The sequence below is a fragment of the Hakea prostrata genome, chromosome 1 (genome assembly GCF_041222555.1).
Source record: "Hakea prostrata isolate BN-2017 chromosome 1, UWA_Hpros_2, whole genome shotgun sequence".
In the NCBI taxonomy this organism is placed as follows: Eukaryota; Viridiplantae; Streptophyta; class Magnoliopsida; order Proteales; family Proteaceae; genus Hakea; species Hakea prostrata.
In genome coordinates, this window is record NC_142600.1 from 36,299,354 (window position 1) to 36,307,570 (window position 8,217).

At 38.6% G+C, this 8,217-nt stretch overlaps 1 non-coding gene across 1 annotated transcript; it reads right to left on the minus strand.

Annotated features, from left to right (window-relative positions):
* Positions 1 to 7,894: 7,894 nt before the first annotated feature.
* On the minus strand, positions 7,895 to 8,001 carry LOC149028873 (small nucleolar RNA R71). The gene has a single exon (XR_016171340.1). It is a non-coding gene; the product is annotated as a small nucleolar RNA R71 (small nucleolar RNA).
* Positions 8,002 to 8,217: the final 216 nt, after the last annotated feature.

Sequence of the window (8,217 nt, forward strand, 5' to 3'; positions counted from 1 at the left end):
CGGACATCTTCGAACAACACTTGACTTTCAGAATTCCAAAATCCAACCAAGGCAGGCTCTTCAGATAAAGGATACAGATCCATGGGTCCTGGGTATGGATCATGGGCTTCAATCCGGACACTCCACAAGTTCACCCAACTAGACCTTCGGGTTCTCGGACCTGAAATACGGATCTCGGGTTAGAAATATGGGGGTTGTTACGTTGTGTGTGAAGATGTTTATTGTGGTTGGATTACTTGCTAAGTTCTTTTTGAGCTTACCCTTCGGGGGACTTGTTTTTAGATGACATTGCAGGTTCGGAAGAGAACTTGTGCTACGGTACAGAGGACCCTTCCTTATGTGGTGCAGCTCCAAAAGTCTCTGGAGAAGGTTATGACCAATGGGGCAGCCAGTTCACAGGTTTGGACTGCTCTGATGGTTCCTATTGATGGCAGTCGGCATCGTCTTGTTTGCCGATGGGATCGTGAGTTAGATGCTGACCTGAAACTACAAGAGCATGACCCAACGGTGAAGAAGATGAAGATTGAAGAAGAAGAAGAGCCGACAGAAGATGTTGATTAGATTTCTCTTGTTTCTTCTAGACCTTTACTTTTATTTGTATTGGCCTAGACTTTGTTTTAGATTTCGATCTACCTTCCGCGTATTGTTGTGGGGTATATTTCCGCTATACTCTACAGTTGTTTTTTATTTGGTATCGTTATTTCCGCACTCTAATATTCTTTTGTGATCCTTCTGAGATCCTTTCTTGACTTTTATTGTTAAATTACTTGAATACAATGATTTGTGCTTTTGATTATATTATTGTGCTAAGTGGATATGATCGTTCCTAAACTTTATCTTCGGGGTTGTGGATCACACACTCTGGTATTCCAAATAGGGTAGCGGCTGGGTGGATGTGACGGTACATCATTTCCTTCAGGGATCTATTTTTCCTTTTGACGACTCCATTTGATTGAGGTTGATATGGTGCCATTATTTCATGAATGATCCCATTCTCTTCACAAGATTTTGAAAGGTATTGGGTACCATATTCTATCCCTCTATTGGCTTTTTATTTTATTTTCCAACTGATTTTCACCCTTTGCCTTGTAGGATATGAAGGGTTGCTCTACTTCATCTTTGGTACGAAGAAGGTATATTTTACTAACTAGAGCAATCATCTATAAAGGTAACAAAATACCTTTTACTACCTCTTAAGTGCTTTGAAGTCACTTAGGTCGCTATGAACCAAGTCCAATAGTTCACTTTTCCTTTTCATAGAAACATGAGCTTTTCTAGTAGATTTTACCTCAACACAAACGGGGCATTTCACGGATGGAGACATTGGGTTACCATCTATCATACTTAGCTTACATAACTTGTTTGTGTATGATGCATTGCAATGTCCTAGTCCACCATGCCACACATCATAAGAAACAATCAAATAAGCAAAACTACTAGATGCTTCATTGATATATTAATATTCAATACAAAGAACCCACTTGAATTATACCCTTTACCAACAAATACATTGTTTTTAGTAACAACAACTTTATTTGCCTAATAAGATAACTTGAACCCTGCCTTTATGAGAAGAGATCCGGATACAAGATTCCATTGAATATTAGGAACATGCAATACATCCTTGAGAATAAGATTTTTCTAGAAGTCAACTTCAATTGAACTTGCCTTTTGCAAATGACATGAGATGAATGGGAAATTTTTATATACACTTGCTCACTTGTTTCAATCAGTGATTAATTGTAAAAGGCATTCCGATCTCCACATATGTGGCGGCAGCTGTATCTATAATGCATTCCTTTGGTTTTTCAACCTAGTTCACCTCAGTCACCATGGTATAGAAGATCTGAGTCTCAGTGAGGTTAGACTTTGTTTCGTTTTTCCATTTTTGGCATTCTCTCTTGTAGTGCCCGAGTTTTCCACATACGAAACAATTTCCCTTCCTTTTCTTGAAGGATGTCCCTTTCTTGGATTTTAAACCTTTCTTAAATTATTTGTGTTTTCAATATTCAACCAAATTAGCCTTCGATTGAAATTCATTGCCCTTTTGGGTTTGGTCCTTCTCCTGCTGTGTCTCTTCAATTTTAATCTGAACCAAAATTTGGTCCAAGGTCCAATCGTGAAATCCCTCAAAACCCTAACAAGGAAATCCATATTGTAGGTTCAAAAACCTAGAGTTCGGGAAGAGGGCAACCGTGGGCCATCCGAATTGAAACCATTGAATTAAACTCTAAACCAATGGAAGTAAATGGAGATGATGCTAAGTTGGGAGTTCTTTTATACTAAGGAAAAAGAACTAACTCGAAAACCTGGAGTTCGGGAAGAGGGCAACCGTGGGCCATCCAAATTGAAACCATTAATTAAACTCTGAACCAATGGAAGTAAATGGAGATGATGCTAAGTTGGGAGTTCTTTTATACTATAGAAAAAGAACTAACTTAAACGTGGATGGACTTGGTAGATGGATCAAGAGTACAATAATGACACAAGTAGAAGGTCCCCAAAAATTAGGTAAGACCTTTCTATAACTTAGAAAATGACCCAAGAAGAAGTCAGGGCTTTTGGAACATCAAAATCCCTATTTTTTTTTTTTTTTTAATCAAGAGTACCTTGCATTAGCAGCTTGCCTTGGTTGCCCTAGGCGACCAACCTGTTTCGGGGCAAAAAGGGCATCTTGGAAAAGTAGGTTTTTGAAGCCCTATTTAATTATTTTTTGTTCTAAAACGTGACATTATGTTCTAAAGCCATCAGAGAATGTCAGAGATTCTCTAGAGAACCCTCTCCAACGTGAAGGAAGGTGTGGGAGCATATGTCAAGGTTTCCGTTCATCGTTTCGCTTTCTACAATGTTAGCATTCATTCTCTTCATTCTAGTTCATCTCTTTTTCTTGTTTCTACCTATTGTATAGACCTTCTTCAAGGTCGAAGAAGGTCTATACTGACTGTTATGACCTATCTCTACTATTCTCTATGTTCTAGAGTGAATCTCTATTCATTCTAGCTCTTCCGTGAACTTCACGATAAGATTTCGGTGAAGACCTAGTATTAGATCTATTAAATTTTTATCATCTTTGATTAATCTGATCTCCAAACTATGTTAGACCATGATCTATGATGATTTCAAACTTTTATCTACTATCTTACTCTAGTGTGAATCTCCATTCACTTTAGTCTATTTGTGAATCTTGCAGTTTGATTTTGGAAGAAACCTAATATAGGATTCATTAAGTTTTCATTCCTTTTGTTATGATTGATCCTTAAACCATGCTAGATAATGTCCTACCATGATTTCAGAATTTTCTAGTTAATTTTAGAGTTGTTTGCAACCCAAACGAGGAGTTTTCTACCGACTTAGGCATTTACTGTTCGTACACAACAGCCTTGGTCGCCTGCCTTGGGCGACCAAGACTAGTGCTAACAGACTAGTGGCTAGATTTTGTCCTCTTTCAACTTTGAACCATTAGGGTTTGTTTCTAACTTTGAATAATCATGTTATTAGGACTCTTTGACAAGTTTGAACTCATACTTTGATCTATTCTTCAAAGGTTTCGAATCCATAACAAGGTGAGGACGTTAACTTATACATAACCCTAGTTACATTCTTGTTTGTAATAGAACTTGAATGCATGTTCTATATTGTTGTTTTAGGATTTAGACATGATTACTGTGACTCTATAATTTCATAATATAGTTTAGTAATGATGTTATTCATACATATGTGACTGTTTTGAATTTGGAATGAATTATGATATGATAACGTGATTGGAAACACATTGTAATGAAAATGCTAGGTTGTGGTTGTGAATTGGGGAATGCCATTCGGGTGTTTCTGTCTTAAGACATCAGTGGAGGTGGCATGGGACACAACCCTATAATGCCCTTGGCACTTTTCATGATCACTAGATGTCATGACCACTAGATGTCATGACTAGGAAGTCTAGATGTGTTTGGTTAGAAACACCGTCATATCACATCCTATCAACGTGGGTATTCATGCTGAGTGACATGTGGCAGCAATGTGGATTGTGGGCACTTAAGACAAATAGCTAACCCATTAGAGGACACAATCACATTGTGGGAGCCATTCATCAGTAGGGTCATATCTAATAGACTTGGGCGCTCAAGACCGGTAGACAACCCGTAAGGGGACATGGGAGCTTCCTGTCTATTATATGTGGATGACCAATAGGATTAAGAGTCCATAGTCCAAGCTGGTTGGTGTCATAGAATACGATGACTCTAGTGGGAAAGGACACTGAACCAATTGTGAGAGGCATGAGGAAAGTATCTAACCCTAGGTTGATGTGACTCAGTAGATGACTTGCACTGGACTAGGTATAACCCTGACACAAGCCAATGCCAGTACTCATACCAATGGTCTGGTGAGAGAGTAGTGACCTAAACCCCAACCATGGTGATAGTTTGAGAGGGATGTCTTGACCCCCTTACCAGGAATCTCAAAACTGGTAACCAACTTGTGAGAGGTTAGAGTGACGATATCTTCCTAGAGGAGGCTGGTGTTTCATCTTTATGTGTGTCCGCTATTAGAGACTAGAATTCGTTAGAGTAAGTTGTATTCCTACATATTGTCTCATATCATATTGCATCATGCTATGTTATTGAATTTGATTGTAATTGTTATTTGTATGTGAACTACTCATTGAGTTCTTTTGAGCTCACTCTTTGGAGACAATATTGTTTTAGACTTTGCTACAGGTATAGATGATACCGAGATCTAGGAATACGAGACCCCGTGAGTGATTCATACAGGTGTACAAGGTGTTGGCGACCATGACATTCACAGTGAAGAATGTTCGTATCTTGACTACGTGTACCAGGATTAGCTCGACTCATGAGTTGGTCTACCCCATACTCGATACGAAGATTTTTGAGTTTAGGAGCTACATTTTACTTAAGGATACATACTTTTTATAATTCTTAGAATAATTTTAGTATTTCTTTATTGTTTCAGTTGTATAACTTAGATTTGATTATTCTTCCACACTTTATTACTCTAATTATTTGACATCACTTTTGCACTTTGATATTTGTTTTGAGATCCTTACGTTTGTTTTAATTCTTTAATTATATTAATACATTGATTGATTCTTGCTCATGATTGAAGTATTGTGTGGAATGGTTGGATGATTGTTTGAGACTTGATATTCGGGGCTGTGGATCACACCTCTGTGTATTCAGGTAGGGTACTGGATGGGGGGATGTGACACAATCCTTCCTTTTGTGCTTTATAGTCATTTTGAAGTCACTCTAGGATGATAGATGATGATCCTTCTCTAAAAGAGAACCAATGACAAAGTCATTTGGTAAGATCATTCCTTCTTTGGCTAGGTCTGCCACTAGGACTTGAAATTCATCTGCCTGGGTAGATATGCTTTTGTTATCCTTTATCACAAATTCTAGAAAATTTGCAACAATGTATTTTTTTATTTCCAGCATCCTCCAAGGCCTATTTCTTATCCAATGCAACCCAAATAGAATGAGCAATATCATAGGATGCATAAACATGGTCAAGCTCATTGTACAATGAACTTAGCATGTGATTTTTGAATTGATAATCAGCCAAAAACCAAGCTTGTCTATGGGCCTTAAGGATGAGATCATTACTCTCAGCCTATAAGGATGAGATCAAGGAAAATGAGACAGAGAATGTTGTTCATTCTTGAACAACATTCTCTATCTCCATTTCTTGTAATTTGGACAGTCAAATTGTACCATTTTTTCAAGGTTAGGGATGATCATTAGGTTTTCGGTTGCTAACACAATATTATTGGTCATATCCAAAAGATATTGGTCGAATAATTATATTTTTACCTTCTCCCAAGATTCAATACTGAACTAGATAAACTCTCTCTCTCTCTCTCATCTTGGGAAGCTCTACAACACCTCCAGATCGTGAAGCTTGAGGAGGAGAGGCTCGCCTGAGTAGTCTCTCCGCCTCCCTTGTTCCTCTTCCACTCATCCGGTCTCCTTCTCCTCTTCTGCCTCCTTCTTTCCCGTCTCTCCGGTCTCTCCCGTTTCCATCTCCACCTCCCGACCTCCAGCTTCAGTCTTCGTCTCTGTCTCTCCTGTTTCCGTCTCCATCTCTACCTCCCTCATCTTCTCCCTTCCCCATCCCCCTCTTCTTCTCCCTCATCTGCGCATCTCCCTTCTCCACCTCCATTTCTCCTCGCCTGCACGGAACACCAAATTTGGTGTTTCATTTTACTTTTCAGCTCTCCTCCCTTATCTACTCACCTCCTTCCTTTTTATCTCCTTTACTCCTCCTTGTCCATTTTACTCGGACACCCAGATCTGTAGTTTTTTGGCTGCGTTCTGTTTGTTTTTCTCGCCGATCTCTCTCCCTAGCTACAACACTTCTTTGTTCCTTTTTTTAGTTTTAAAATAAAAAATAAATTCTTTGGTTGCAGTGATCCTTGGTGCACACCGCAGATTAACTCCAAATTTGGAAGTACAAGTTCTTCTACGGCGAGCTTGATAGGTACGCCTCTACAGCAGAGCCAAATGGCAGATCCGAACCTCCTCCGTACTTTTGATGCTACCACTGCAACAACCGAACGAGTTTTGTGTCCGCCCTTGAGGCATGTTGTGTGTCTGCCTTTGAGGCATGTTGTATGTCTGCCCTTGAGGCGTGTATTTTGTCCCCCTATGTGGGTGTTGGTGCTGTCTTTGTTGCAGCTTTCTTTCTAAGGGTATATTGGGCTTGACCCTGTCTGTTGGGCTTGATCCATCCATTAGCCTGGATGATCCTGTCTATAGCATGTTCGATAGTTTGGTCAATTTTTGCTCCTTGGATTGATTCGATCCTTGTGTTTTCATGCTTGCTTTTGTGTCTGTATTTTTCTTTTATTTGTGCGTCTGTATTTTCTTCTTTCAGTGAACAAAGTGTTGTTTACCAAAAAAAAGAAGAAGAAGGATATTGGTCTCTTAATAAGCTAAAAATCTATAGTCATAAGAATTGTAATAAAAATAAAATTTTGGCGCCGTTGCCGGGGAACCAAAGCACGGTTGCTAGGATTGATTTTTGTCAATTAGGCATAATTTTTAGAGTAATTTTAGTGTTTTTAATTTTTTATTTTTCTTTGCTTATTTAACTAATCTCTTTTTCTTTTGTTTTGTAGGTAATTGCAAGAGTAGCAATTCGATAATTAGTTTAGGTTATTATATTTTCTTTCTTAGATATAATTGTATTTAGGACTTTTCAATTGTAATATTTGCATTAGATTGGGTTGTTTAGGTTAATTTTTAAAAATCCCCATCCCTCAGATCCCACATGTGTAACTTTTGTTCGAAAGATCACGTGGATTGCTACGCTTCAGGTACATCCTAAACTCTCCCTTTTGCTATAGTTATTTTCTTTGAATTTTACTTATTTAGCTTATTCTTTTTTTTATTCTTCTGTGTGTATGCATGGTCGTCTGTCCCTAAACCTTGAGTTGACTCCACTTGACTTAGAGTTAGAAGACACTTTGGCCAACCTTAGAAGGCAAAGAACCATGGCAAACTATGAGCCTCCAATGAGGCCCTTGAGTGAGCATTTCATTCCTACGATATATACTCCGGTTTCTTGTATTAAGTTGCCTAACATAGAGGCGGCTCAATATGAAATCAAATCTAGTGTGATTCAAATGCTACCATCTTTTTATGAACTTGCCAATGAAGAGCCTTATAAGCACTTAGATGAGTTCTTAGAGGTGTCATCCACGGTTAAAATTCAAAACCTCTCAGTTGATGCTTTAAGGTTACTTCTTTTTCCATTCTCCCTTAAAGATAAAGCTAAGCATTGGCTTCATTTTTTGGACAATGTTAAAATTTTCACTTGGGTAGAAATGCAACAGGAGTTCCTTAAAAAGTTCTTCCTCATTGGCCGTACCAATAGCATTAGGAGAGCGATAATGAGTTTCTCCCAACAAGAAGGAGAACAATTTCATGAAGCCTGGGAAAGACTAAAAGAAATACATAGAAAGTGCCCCCACCATGCTATTCCTAAATGGCAATTGGTTCAATGTTTTTATGATGGCCTTAGAGACCGACATAGGCAAATGGTTGATTCTTCTTGTGGTGGGACTTTCATGCACAAGAATGAGAATGAAGCATGGGAAATTTTTGAGACCCTTAGTGAAAACTCCCAACACCATGCTTCAACAGCTAGGATTGAGATTCCATCCCTTGGGCAACTAAAGAGGAGCGGTCTCTATGA